The sequence below is a fragment of the Diabrotica virgifera genome, chromosome 4 (assembly GCF_917563875.1).
Source record: "Diabrotica virgifera virgifera chromosome 4, PGI_DIABVI_V3a".
Classification (NCBI taxonomy): domain Eukaryota; kingdom Metazoa; phylum Arthropoda; class Insecta; order Coleoptera; family Chrysomelidae; genus Diabrotica; species Diabrotica virgifera.
Window position 1 is genome coordinate 6,064,458 of NC_065446.1, and position 15,652 is coordinate 6,080,109.

Below are 15,652 nucleotides of genomic sequence, written 5' to 3' on the forward strand. Positions count from 1 at the left end.
GTTGTACCCTAATCCTAGATAAACCTGCTTCAATATCATCCTTCCATCTTTTTCCGGGACCCCCTACTGATCTTCTACCATCTGGTCTCTCAAGAAACACCGTCTCTAACACTTTGTCTTCCTATGATCTTACCACATGACCTGTCTATCTTATCCGGTTAGCTTTTATATGTCTGACAATGTTTTCAGTACCATACAGAGTCACCAGTTCAGCATTGCGGCGCCTTCTCCACTCTCCTGTCCTGTCAATTTATCTCCTTTTCTTTTTGTTTATGTTGTAATTTTTAGTTGAAGAAAATATTAGATATTGTTGATTAATCGGCAAAACCATTTAGTATGAAATGAACTTAATAACAACGGTTTAATTTAATAATAGTTAACAACGAAAAGATCACAAGGTATAGAGATCTTGAAATACAAATAAGGAGAAAATGGAGAATGGAAAGTCCTCAGAAAATACCTATTGTTCTTTTTACTACTGGAGTCATTCCGAAGAACCTCATAAAAAACGTCAAAAAGCTGGGTCTAAACGAACATCTCTACAAGACTATGCAGAAAGCTGTGCTACTTTCGACGTCTAGATGCGTACGAAAATTTTTGGGAGATACTCCAGCGTATCAAGTCACCTAGGGCTCGATAACACGGAAAGAGTCCCACCAGAGCTCAATCCTGATACCCTAAGTATCTGGGATGAGCAAATTTTCCCCTTAGGGGAGCGTGGGTCGTATGGCTAATCCGGTTAAATAAATTATAATTCGGAAAAATTAACGTTGTTTTGCATATCGAATATATTCAATAATTTGAATATATTCAATATAATAATAATAATTTTGGTCCAATAATTATTTATATTCATCTGAGCTCGTATTGAAATTTTACCTAAATAAAATTTTACAAAGAATTGTGTTTTAGGTACCTATCCTTTTAAAGTTTTTCTAAGAGACTTTTTACGTGTAGTATTTTTAATGTCTTCGAATATACTTATACTAAAAAACTAATTTTACATTTAATCGGTTATTCCCAAAAAATACTTGAAAAACTGAAATGATGTAGAGATTCATAACAGAAAAATTTCATAACATAAAAAAATGAGTACATACGTTCTTTAAAGGTAAAATATCGCAAAACTTCTGAATTTTAAAGAACCGCTTGTATTGACATGAAATTTGGCATACACATAGCTAACAAGTCAAAGAAAAAAAGTGATATTATGCCGATGTGTGCTTTTGCCCTAGGGGTGAGTTTCATCCCCTTGTGGGGGTGAAAAATATATGTTCGAACTCGAAATAAGTCCGGATATATAGATAAAATGACTAATTCTAAGCAACTTTTGTTCTATAAAGTTTTTTCACCAAGTTAATACTTTTGAGTTATTAGCGAGTGAATATGTTAATTTTTCTACAAAATCACCACGTTTTCAGACGGTTTTTCGCAAATAACTCAAAAAGTAAGTATTTGGTGGAAAAAAAATTCCTATCAAAAATATAGCACGTAAAAAAGTGAAAAACATGGTGTATATGTTAGGTCACTGTACCTAGTAGAAGCAGAGTTATAGCTAATGAAAAATAGGTTCATATTCGTCAAATTCCAAATCGTATATTTTAACGTGCCATAACCAAAAAACGAAGCACTTTTTTGGGGAAAACTCTATTTAGCTTTTTTAAATTAAAAAATGCTTATTTTTCGTTTTTTAAATAAATTTTTTAGCATCAACAGTAAACAAGTTACGCTCAAAATAAAGTTGGTCCCCTTTTTTTGGTAAGAAATCGGGAAAATCACCCCCTAACTAGCATTTTAAATGAACTTAATTGTTATCACTTCACAAGTTTTTTACTCGCGTATATATTGATCATACGATCTATAAGTTTCATCGGTTCAAAGTCCTTATTTTTGAAAGAGCTGTAGTTAAAAGGGCTTGAACGATTCACTTCACGAGTGTATGCAAATTTAGAAACACCGAATCTTGACCAATTTTTGTCTTACAGAAAAACAAAAAAATACAAAATATTCAGAAAAGTAAAGGCGACTTTTTTTATTGTTTAAGACTTTTGGTATCTCTAACAATTTTTAAGTTATTTTGAAAAAAAAAGCATTTTTTTCATAATTAAAATTTTTAAAAATTTTATTTTGAAACCAAATTTTTTCAAAAATAAGCACTTTGAATCGATGAAACTTACAGATCATATAAACTCAGCATAAGTAAAGTAACTTGTAAAGCGGTAACGATTAATTTCATTAAAGTTGCTAATTGGGGGGTGATCTTCCTGATTTTTTTTTTGCCATTACAAAAGGGACAAACTTTATTTTGAGCGTTACTTGCTTACATTTGATGCTAGAATTTTTTTATATAAAAACAGAAATAAACTTTTTTACACTTTAAAAAAGTTGTAATGTGTTTTCCCCAAGAATGCTGCATTATTTGGATACTTCACATTGCATTATTCTATTTGGAATTTTTCGAATATGAATCTATTTTTCATTAGCTATAACTCTGCTTTTGCTAGGTATAAAGACCTAATATATACACCGTTTTTTTACTTTTTCATAGGCTATAGTTTTGCTAAGAATATTTTTTCCGACAAAATGCTTACGTTTTGAGTTATTTGCGGAAAACCGTCTAAAAACGTGGTTATTTTGTTATAGAACAAAAGTTGCTTAAAATTAGTCAGTTTATCCATTTCGGGACTTAACTTGAACATATATTTTTTCACCCCCGAGATGGGGTGAAATTCACCCCCAGGACAAAAGCACACATCGGCACCATATCACTTTTATTCTATGACATGTTAGCTATGCGTATGCCAAATTTCATGTCCATCCAAGCAGTTCTTTAAAATTTACAGCAAAAACCGTAAAAGAATGTACTACATTTCATAACAGAAAAACTAAATCTTTCAATATCGCACTTGAGATTGAGATTGCAAAGAATCTAAACTATACAGTGGAACCCCGATAAGTCGGCCTCCGATAACCCGGAAATCCGGCTAACCCGGATCGATTTTCATCAGATAAAATAAAAATGGTTTCACTTTGACTGAGTTTTTTACCAAGAAATAAACAATAATATATACAACTGTACGTAATTTAGATGTACTGGACATAAGTATTTAATTTTTCTGGCAATTATAATTCAGTTTATCTGTAAGAGTACCGTGTTTTATTAATTTTTACCATATTCTCTGGCTAAGCCGGATTTTCGATAACCCGGATCGGCCGCGGTCCCGATTAATCCGACTTATCGAGGTTCCACTGTACTTACAAAAATGAATCCACGTCTTTCTAGTGCATAACGAATTTCGTTCATTTCCAGATGTGTGTTATAAAATTAATCCTTAAGACCAAATAACCCTAGAAACGTAAATTATCAAACGAAATAAATAGAATGCTTATCTTGAAAAAAGGAACCAATTTTTAGAAAATCGCAGCTAATAACCGTGTCATACAGGCATTAAATCAATTGATAAGTGCTAAGAGGCTGTCAGAAATGTTAAATTATGTTTAAATGGGCCCTCTAGACTCTAGATACTCTAGAATTATCCAAGCTCAGCGTGATGGATACAACAAGCCTAAGAAAAAAACGGAACAGTGTTGCCGCTTCAAATAATATAACGAATTCAAAAATTTCTTCAAAAACAAAATTATTCCTTATTAAATCTTTTTTTTATTTATTATTATAAAAAATCGACATTTTTTGTACTTTTTTTGAATGTTTTTATAATCTTTATAAATAACTTGGTTTGAGAGGGGGGCCGATCGCCCCTTCGCCCTCCCCTGGACCTGCCACTGAGAGTAACATAAATTTATATATTAAACTTAATTATCTATTTGTACCTACTGTCTTTTAGAACTATTATATAATTTTTTAAGTAGATTATGAAATGATAATAAGCGCGAATTTCTGTTTCCAATATTTTAACAATAAGAAACATTTTAGTTAAAGTATGTAAAGAAATAAAAAAATATGAAAATATTTGTCAAATCGTTAAATAATTAATTGGGTTGGTTTAATCAAGATTACTTACGAAGCTATATGGGTTAATCGAAACTTGTATAATCGAAGTTTGTAGAAGACGTAAGAAAAGTGTCTTTTCCCTCCCGCCACAAGCTCCACAATATCGCTTCAGTAACTACTAAACTGAAACTGAAACGTAGCAAGAACCGAAATGTCGTCCTCCCAGTTTATACGTTCAATATAATTAATTGCGGTGCAACAACTTAGTCAAAGGGCCCAAAATAAGGAGCATTTCGTAAGTTGTGTAACTTGGCCTCTACCGCCTCGTCGCTAAGTTTAAATGTTAGTTCAGAGATGCAACTTCCGAAGATGGTAAATCCTCGAATAGTTTCCTATAATACCTACTGGTCAGCCAGAGTTTACTGTCGTAATTAAATTGTGCAGTCGAATTCGGGATTTGCGGCGGAATGAAGACTGTTTGAACTGCCCTTTAGTCCCAGCTCTCGTCCTTATGCATGCATACTAATCGCCAGGGTCTAAGTTAGGTACACGTAAATTGCAATTCAAAGGTCACAAACGTTATAATATTACTTAATCATCTTAAAATAATCTGGAAAGTTTACAGGAAAGGTAAACGATTCAGTGCGACCCCAAACTCCTATTAGACCTGCTCTGGACCTCAGGAAATGCTCACTTGAATCATAATAACCACGATGTGGGCTAAGAGAAGTAAATAAACTGTGAATTCGTTAAGGGCTGTTTGCCATTGTAAAGACTTCTACAGCAAACTGCCCCAAATAATTAACCGTAATGGTTAGTTTATAAAATTTTATGTGTTCAAAAGTACACACACCGGCAAAATTAACGGAACATCTTAAAAATGTCACGTCTTAGATGTCTCGAATTTCCTAAACCTGTTGTCCGATTTGAGTGATTTTTTTAGTATGTTATAGCCTTATTATTTAAAAAAAATCGACGTAATAGTTGCTAGCTAGACAGGTAAATGTCATTTTATACCGGGTATAACAATCATACTGTGCTTTTTCGTTAAAGTTCAGAACACCCTGTGGAATATTCTAGCATAATACATAAAATATTTAAATTAAAACTTAATTGTAGCCTTAGGCTTTCTTAACATTTTCGTTTTTGATTCATTTGCTTATGTTGGATAATAAAAAAGTTAGGTACTTTACCAATTTTCTTCTACCAAAGGTTCTTCATCAATACAGGGTGTTTCTAAATAAGTGCGACAAACTTAAAGGAATTTTTCTGTATATAAAAGAAATAATGACCGTTTGCTTTATAAACATATGTCCGCAAATGCTTCGTTTCCGGGATACGGGATGTTAAATTTTTTCTTATAAACTGAAGATTTATTTATTGCTCTAAAACCGGTTGAGATATGCAAATGGAATTTGGTAGGTTTTAAGGGGTAGTTAATTCGCATTTTTTGACATACAATTAAGAATTTTATATTTACCATTAGCGTGCATACGGGTATAAACATTTTAGATACATTCCGAGGCATTTTCGGTCCTCGGTAATAATGTAATATTTCACTATTCGTTTAAATTTTTCAAAAATACTTATTAGTTTTCTCAGGATTCGAAAAAAATGAATGCATTTAATAAACACATTGGCGCGAAATTTTGCGCCTACGCCCTGAAGGTAAAATAAATGTTTATTTGTCATATAAATATTTTTTTGTTTTCCGACTGCAGTAAAATGGAGGCTCTAGAAATTTATTATTTCATAGATTTGTATTTTTCATTTTTGTTGAATATGTAATTATTATTTTCATTTTTTAATGTTATTGGAATAAACCACTGTTAAATATTCCTACGTTTCATTCCCTGATCTATCCAACAAAATTTAGGAGATACTAATCAAAACTACTAGTAGGCCAGGAACCGAAGCTTTTCACCTCGCAATTTTTATGGTAGGGCAGCAAAGTATGCTAAACGTGCAGTCACTCGAGCGCTTTGGAGACCTATTGGGTTGTGAAGAGTAGGTCCTAAAACCAAAAAAAGTTAAGTAACATTTTCCATTTTAGTGGGCGCTTGCCATTTTTAAATTTAATTTTCCATTTCCAACAATGGTTTTTTCCGATTATAACGCCATCTATGCATAATTCGAAAAAATTTTTCGAATAAAAGTTACTTATTTTTTCGTAAGGAATCCAAATCTGCAATAAAAAATGGGGGCTCCTATTTAAGATTTTAAAGTAACCCCCCACCCCACCTCCGTGGGGGGTCGTGTTTAGTGCCATTCGATAGATTTTTTAAAAATATTAAATAAGTGTATTTCACAGTTTTTCCATCTGATGTTCATTTCGCGAAATATCGCGGGATTCGTATTTAAAATATTAAATTTCCCCCCCCCCCCCCCACCCCGCTCCGTAAGAAGTCGTGTTTGGTATCATTATATAGATTTTTAAAAAATATTTAGTACATATTTTTTACTTTTTCGGTCTGTCATTCATTTCGCGAAATATTCGCTTTTTTCTTGTGAAACTTTGGGACACGCCCATTTCCATACGCCCGGCTCAAATCGTCAGATTTTCGAAATATACACTCTTTTGCATGTACTTAACTTACTTTATCTTAATCTGACAATTTCGAGTTTTTTTAAGGATAGATTTTTATTTTCGGGCCCCCCTTAACGAACTCCCCTGTGTTAAGAGCCAATATATGGTAGATGTACATCTGAAGGGTACCAGGTTTCTCTCCATATGATAATCTGACGCGCTCGAGTAACTGCAAAAATCCCCGCTTGGGCTCCCCTACCATTACGGAATAGATCGATTTGCTTGAATATTTGAGAAAAAGTAGTGGAGAGTCTAAGGATCAAAATCTATATGATTCCGAAAGGCGCTTTTAGCATGGGGGTAGTTGCCACCCTATCTCGCGGGAGGAATTTTTTGTTAAATTTTGACCACAAAAGTTGATAAAAACATTCATTCTAAGCATAAAATGGTCTATACATTTTTTTGATAAAATTAATAGTTTTCGATTTATTCGCTATCGAACGTGTTAGTTTTGTATAGAAAAAATCAATGTTATTCGATATACTCATTTACGATTCACTCAATTTTTGACGTAGAAAAATTTCTTTCAAACCAAGTTCTTGAGAATTGAATAGCCTACAGTTTTATTTTGAAATATTTTTTCGTATCCCTGATGCTAATCTTTCTATTCTGAAGAAAATTGCATTTTTTACCAAACTACAAAAATTCGTTATTCGCTTTTAACTCCAGTTGTTTAAAACCTAATCATTCTAAGCCAGTCACACTTCTAGAATATATTAACAATACATAAGCAAATAAAAATAGATAAGGTCAATGACTAAAAACACCGCTAACTTACATTATTATGCTTCCAGTTTTGGTTTTCTCCTTTTTTTTTTTCAAAAAATATATTGATTTTTTAACCGTACCTTTTTTATTTTTTATCTTAACAAGTTTGGTAAAAAATGATTTTCTAGATTTTTACAATATCTATAAGCCTATTAATATTAAATCTTTTTAAAATCCTCAGTCACAAAAAGAGGTGACTTTGAAAGGGTTGGTAAAGGTGGTTTTTGCATGTTATTACAAGTTTTAATTGTCAATAGCTCATTCAATTTTGGCCGCAGAAAAAATTTTTGCACGCCAGATTATTGGAAATTAAACAAGCTACAATTTCATATTAAAATATTTTTTCGTATCTCTGATGCTAATCTTGCTATTCTGAAGAACAGGCCATTTTTTCCAAACTACAAAAATTCGTTATTCGCTTTTAACTCCATTTTTTTTAACTAATCATTCTAAGCCGGTCAAACTTTTAGAACCTATTAACAATAGATAAATAAAACAGACCAAATAAAGGTAATGCCTAATTTTAATTAGGGTGGTAATTAGGGGGTTCTTGCGATCACTTTTTCGCTGAAAAAAAAATAGGGACTGACATTCTTTTCATTATAAGTGATTTAATTTTTGAGCTAGAGACTTTATTTCTGGAGATAGATATTTTCAAGTACTTTAAATTAGTTAGAACAAGTTGTTCTCGAAAAATTCATAGTTTTCCCGTCTTTTGACTTTGAAACTACAATATTTAGTATTTGACGAAGAAGAGCCAATATATAATAAAGTATAGCTCGATTACTATTGGTCTTAAAGAAAATAAAAAAACGGTTTTATTTATTTTTTCAAAAGGTAGATTTTTGCTAAGTAAAGTTGGTTTGATAAAACGAAAACTTTTGGAGTTATTTGCAGAAAACTTATTAAAAACTTTGATTTTTTCGATATAAAACTAACACTTTCGATAGCGAATAAATCGAAAACTATCAATTTTATCAAAAAAATGTAAAGAACGTTTTTTGGTTAGAATGAACGTGTTTACTAACTTTTGCGATTAAAATTTAATAAAAAATTTCCATCCCCGCGACGGGGTGGCAACCACCCCCATGCTAAAAGCGCCTTTCGGCATCATATAGATTTTGATCCTTGGATTATTCACTACTTATTCTTAAATTTTCAAGCAAATCGATCCATTCTGTAAAAATCGCGAGGTTTTGTTCTATTTTAAGCTTCATTACTTGGACTATAGGCGATGAGAGTATTTCTAAATAGAACACAAAAGTGCACAAAATAAAATCCTTAATACGAATTAATTAAGATAAATTTCATTATTGTGTGTTTTTTCCAAACAAGCCATAAAGTATGACGCACGTTCCAAATAAAAGTTTCTCCCCCACACAATATACACGACATAATAATCAATTTTAACAACCTTTTGGAGTATGTCATAAACAAAGTAACGGTCTATAAAACGATACGGATAAATTTTAATTATTACACTTTTACACCGAGTCATAATTAAGAAGACTGTTATGGGGCAAATAAAAAGTAAAATTAAGCGGATTAAGGAAATGAAAAATATGTTATTTGTCACCTTACTGTAAAAAATATTTATGGGTCTCTCAATAAAATTGACCTAGTTAGAAACATTACAACTTTTTTAATGTATGAATCTGCTACTGAAAGTTAGAAATACGGAACCGAACTGTTCTTTTTAACTAGATTTTATAAAAGCGGCAGTATGAAGTACGTGCATGCCGACAGTATGAAGTACGCGCATGCCGACAGTATGAAGTACGCGCATGCCGACAGTATGAAGTACGCGCATGCCGACAGTATGAAGTACGCACATGCCGACAGTATGAAGTTAGTTGCTATATCTTTCAAGTTACGGATGTATCAATGCAAATAAAGTGTAAAAATGATATGTTTTAAGGCCCCCTTTAAAATATTACTAAATGAGACTTGTGTGACAAAATCTTAGGTGTGTTTTAGCCCAGTATATCAACATGATATACGGCGATACCGTGTAATTTTCAGTGTCACCACCGATGTGGTCAAGTCAATACTTTTTGTGTTTTTGCGAGTGAAAATGTTTATCGTTTAGCAAAAAAAAAACACGTTTTCAGGCGGTTTTTCGCAAATAACTCAAAAAGTAAATATTTTATCGCAAAAATGTAGCCTATATAAAAATCAAATCTATCAACCCAGTAAAAGCAAAGTTGAAGCTCATAAAATATGGTTATTATTCGTCACATTCGTCTATAAAAAAATGAAGTCTATCAAACCAGTAAGAGCAAAGTTAAAGCTCATAAAAAATGGTTCTTCGTTAAATTCGTCAAATTCTAAATCGAATATTTCAACGTGAAATAACCAAAAAATAAAGCACTTTTCGGGGAAAACTCATTAAAATTTTGTTTTTTTTATATAAAAGTTTCTAGTATTAAAACCAAGCAAGTTCCACTCAAAATAAAGTAACAACCCTTTTTTTTATTAAAAAAAATGTGAAAATCTTGCCCTATTTAGCACCCCAAATGAAACTAATCGCTGCCGCTTTACAAATTCCTTAACTTTCTTTATACGACCTGTAAGTTTCACCAGTTTAAAGTGCTTATTTTTGATAGGGCTTGAACGAGTCACTAATCACGAGTGTATGCAAATTTTAAACAGCCATATCTTAACCAATTTTTTTCTCACAGAACAACAAAAATAAAACCAAAATATTTATAAAAGCAAAACTTACATTTCTTTACTCTTTGAGATTTTCGTATCACTAATACTTTTTAAGTTATTTTGAAAAAGGACATTTTTTTCAAAATAAAAAACTTTTTTTTAATATAAAATCAAATTTTTTCAAAAATAAGAACTTTGAACCGGTCAAACTTACAGATCATATAAACAATACACATGCCTATAAAGTAAATGGTACAACGGCATGCTAGTAAATAGAGGGAGATTTTCACGATTTTTTTACCAAAATAAAAGAGGGCCATCTTTATTTTGGGCGTAGCTCGCTTAGTTTTGATGCTAAAAGCTTTTATAAAAAAAAATAGAGCTCTTTTAACTTTTATAAAAAATAAATAAAGCTTTTTTTAACATTTAAAAAAAAGTTTGAATGAGTTTTCCCCGAAAAGTGCTTCATTTTTTGGTTATTTTACGTTGAAATATACGCTTGGGAATTGGACGAATAAGATCAATTTTTCATGAACTACAACTTTGCTTGTACTGTGTCGATAGACTTCATAAATACTTTTTTTGTTTTTTATGAGCTACATTTTTGCTAAAAATATATTTTCGATAATTTTTTGATAATATATAATTCGATCAAATACTTACTTTTTCAGTTTTTTGCGAACAACTGCCTGAAAATGTAGTTTGCTTGTTGAAAACAAAAACAATTTCATAATTTATCAATTTTCGGACTTATTTTAAACGTATGTTTTTCACCTCCGATAAATGATAGCTTTCACCCCCCAGTAAAAGCAACCAACGGCACAAGTCCAACTTTGAAGTGGAGGGTAAATAGAACCTAAATCTAAATTGTCAAGCAAATCTGTCGTGACGCTGAATTACATTCCAAAACAGTCATTTACAGTCAATGATTATATTATTGCATAATATTATTCTGAGAAACAGCTTTCTTCTTCATTGCTATTAGCGAATATATCTACAATTGTATTAATATATATCTATCTGATGGGCAACTTCATATTCAATACTACACTGATTAAAAAACGTTGCGTATGTGTGTATAAAATAACAAAACAATATATTTTTACATTATATTAGACGACAAGATGGGGCCCCTGACATATTGGGCCCCCCGCAAGATTCATCCTACGGGGGCCTCTGTTGTTACGCCGCTGTTGGTGTTTTTAGTAAATATATCGCGTGATGTATTTAGCAGCATCAGATAAGCTGTCAAAGGCACGTTAGAAATCCACAAAAACCATGTATAGTGGTGTGTTCCATTCAGCCGATTGTTCTATTATTACTCTCACAGTATTAATGTGGTCTATGCAGAAGGACTCTGGTCTAAAGTCTGCTTGATTAGCTCGAAATTCACCTTTGTTTGTTAATCTTCGTACTTGTCAGTATGGTGGTCATTAAAATTTTATTTATGATGGTAAACAAGTTTATTCCTCTCGAATTTTTGCACAGTGTGAGGTTGCCCTTTTTTGGAAGTTTAATAATGTTAGCTTTTTCCAGTCTGCTGGAATGCGGTTTGTTTCCCATACCTCTCGGATTATGGAAAGCAAAAGTTAAGCAGGTAGATGCGGATCAGATTTTAGTACATGAACCACCCTGTATGTTTATATTTTCTCTTCAAAAGAACATATAATCAAGCTTAAGAGAGTATCTTTTTAACATAAATACTTGAGATATTACTTTTAACAAAATGTATTCATGTATTAAAATCCAACACGTCATCCGTCCTTATTTGTCAGTGTTTACCTCACCATTAGCCTTTAACATCATCGTCTCGGCGGCCATCATCATCATTTTCTCTTAAAGCTTCATTTATTCCATTCCACTTCGGGTGTTCCCTCTACTCCTTCGGGCGTCTCCTGGCCTCCTGGCAGGCACGCCACGCACTCCACTTCCCGTTTTCATTTCCTCTTCGACGACGTGTTCCGGCGCTTCTTGTCACTCACGATTTTTACAACTCATGGACTTTTATAATCCACCATAAACATATCAGATTCTTTCGTTTTGCATATAAAAGGTTGTGAATTCGGCTCCGGATATTTAGAGCTTTAAAAAGGATGCATGCTCAGCACATGTTTATTTAAACAATGTTTCCTTTTTTATGAATTATTATTGAAATTTATAACATTTATGTTATTAACACACTATTGTTCTCAAAGAATTAAAAAAAGAATGTGTGTGTACTTTGTACGCACGTAAGAAGTTATACTTCTACTACATATTATGTGATTTTTAAGACAATACCAAAAATTAAAAAAAAAATAAAAGAATAAAACGCACACAAACACATTGAAAAATGCCACATAGGGGAGTGCATTTAGATTTTCACTTCGGAAAAAATCAAACAAGATAAAACTTTCTGTAATTTCATTAAGAAATGTTTAATAAACAACATATCAAAAAGTTCTACTCGAAAAGTGGGTGCTTCATTTTTTATTAAACAAATGAACAGCGAAGTTAGATATTTTTTTAAATAACTCCGAAAATATAATTTTTAGAAAAAAACTGACTTGACCAATGAAAAATTGAGAAAATTTTACAAAAAATCCTTATATAAAGATTTTTCTAAAATTAAATCTCTAGCTTCTGTAATTTTTTATTTATAACGCTAAAGTCACCCTTCTCACACACATTGGCGCACTGTAAACTAGCGTTGGAAGAAGTGCACGGTTGAGTTTTTTTAATGTAATTCTTTAACTAATGGATCAAAAGAAATTTTACAAATTGGACATGAAAGAAGATCAAATAAGCTATCTTATGGTTGTAATAAAAAGAAATAAAATATATGGACATAAGTACGGTGTGGGCGGAAAGTGAGCCTAACATGAATTTTGTTTAAAAATGATTTAAAAATGTGTAACTAATATAATTTTACTTATAAAACTCTCAAATTTGCATAACTTACCTCTCAATAATCTTACTAAACGATGTTTTGTTCAAAAAAAATCTCAAAAATTTAATTCAAATAATACGATGTCTCAAAAAATGTAATTTTTGAAAACTTCGTAGTTTTACAGAATTCCCACCACTTTAAGACGGTATTACTCAAGTTTGAATAAAGCTAATACAATTTTTTTGATACTTTTTTAAAGCTTAGGATATAGTCTTAAAAAACACTAATTATTTTAGTTTAAAAGTGAAATAAACAATTTCTTTTTGAGAAAACTAAGAAAGATAACAAAAATGTAATACAAAAACCGAAAATTACCAGATGAAAAAATGTATTGATGTGATCTTGATTATTGATATGAGATAATATTCTTATATGTCATTTAATTTAATCAATGCATTAATAATAATCTAATTAATTAACCTGATCACATATCAATATGTTTTCAATCTCACGGCGAATTATAAATTAATTACTTACTTACGTGGCTTCTAAGTATTTCTCAATGGTTCCTAATCGGGATAGGAAAGAAAAGAGTAAAATAATACACACATATGGGTTACAATTATAATCAAAGTATTGTTTATTTTATTTAAATGGCAATCACTGCTTAATATTTGCTAGATCTTATTATTCTTAAACATAACATTTACAAATGGGAATCTTATTTCCTTTTGGTTTCCAATTGAAAGTTTTTATTAACATTTAACTATTAGGATTTATTAGCAACAATTCTATTTAAGTTTGATGAAGCTTTTCTGATATTATTGTTTATGTTCTTCAATTTATAATGTGGTATGCATTCATGTCCAAACAAATGAGACTGACCTTTTTCTGGTGAACTGAGAATGTCTTCACACAAGACCCGTTTCCTGCTATCCTTGGCTGCGATCAAAACCTCGTCCTGGCTTTCAGTAATGTTCTCCTTTGAAAACTAGCTCGTATAGCTCTCGTTCCTGCTTCTGTCGTGATGCTGTGTTCTACCTTTTTCGAAACTGCAATCAGCTACCGGGACACTCTTGGCTCAAGGAGGTTCTTTACTCTCAACCTGGCCTACCTCTCGTTCCACGATAAATACTCCACACTCACGGAACTACACCGGCTTTCTCACTCTCCGTACACTACCGTCTACTACTGGACTTCACTTCTCGACAGCTCAAAACATTCTGATCTCTATTTTTCATTCATTCCCCTACTTTCTAAATATCCCTTCCAGATTCACAAATCAACCTTCCACCACCAACTCTCATTCGCAGTATTCCTCAAAACCAATTTTTAATCTTTCTAAATATGCTTAATGGATTCAAAAAAAAATAGCTAATTCCCATTCTAAAATTACTTTCTACTATTTACAAAATTTAATGACCTATTATCTACTTCAACTGAGTCTTATTTAGCATAGGCTAATGATCGAACCTTCCGCGAACAACGATAATGACCTATTATCTATTTCAACTGAGTCTTATTTAGCATAGGCTAATGATCGAACCTTCCGCGAACAACGATAATGGTACGCGCCATTCACTTTGTTTATTCTCGGCGCATTGTCCCGAGTTTCGTAAGCTTCTTCTAATCACTTCTTAAAATTACATATAACAATTTGTTGTATACAGGTTGTTCTAAATTTATATGCCCGTGGTTGAGAAAATTGAAAATATTTTATATTAAATTGAATTCTGTTTATAATTATCAAAATTTAATTTTCATATCAAATAGAAATATAACAGTATATACAGAGTGATCAAAACTTTTTTGTGTAAAACTTACCTAAAATACATTTAATAATAAGCTTCAACAATAATAACTGTATAACAAAAAAAATTTTTTTTAGCTCTTATACAGTATGTCTGCGTAACTTGGAACCTATTGATAACTTTTTTAATATCAGTTTTACGGAAAAAAGTTATTCTTTATAAAATACTCTGCATCGTATATAACATAAGATGCAACCATCAAATATCAAATTTTGTTAATTTTGTACGAGGTATGTCAAAAAATATGAATTTCACTCAAGATTAAAGTACCTTTATATTTCACAATATAAAAAAATTTTATAATGAAAAGTTGTTTGGAATTAAAAATTATGTTCCAATATGTAATTATATCCTTCTAATCGAAAATTTGTTTTTTTTTAATATTGTTTCCAATTAATTATACCCAACATCATTAAATTTTCACTTATTATTTATGATAACTGTTTTATTATTAATTTTATGAAGAAAGTTATTCGTCATAAATAGTTGTGCATGGTCTAACACTTAATATGCAAATATAAAATATTATATTTTATCAATATTATACGAGGTATGTAAAAAAATTATATTTCGCGCAATAAATATGTACCTTTATAGTTCACAATATTTCGATTAGAAGAGTGTAATTGCATATTGACACATCGTTTTTAATTCTGAACAACTTTCCATAATAACAATTTTCAGTATTATGAAAAATATAGGTATTTTACTCATAACTGAAATTTGTTTGATTGGATTCTACTTCTTTTTCATTTAAATATCCGCCATTTTGGATCCGCCATTTTGAAATTTAAATTTTTAATCTATAATTCAGGTTCAACAACCTTTTAAAAATAAAGACAATAAATGTTTTAGAAAAATGTTCTTTTTTATGTTCTTTTTAGAAAATCCGCATTTTGGATCCGCCATTTTATAGTTTATAATGTTAACATTTAAGTTAGGCTTATCAAAGCTCTCAAAAATAAATATACATATGTAGAAATAAATACATTTTGTAAAGAAATTAATAT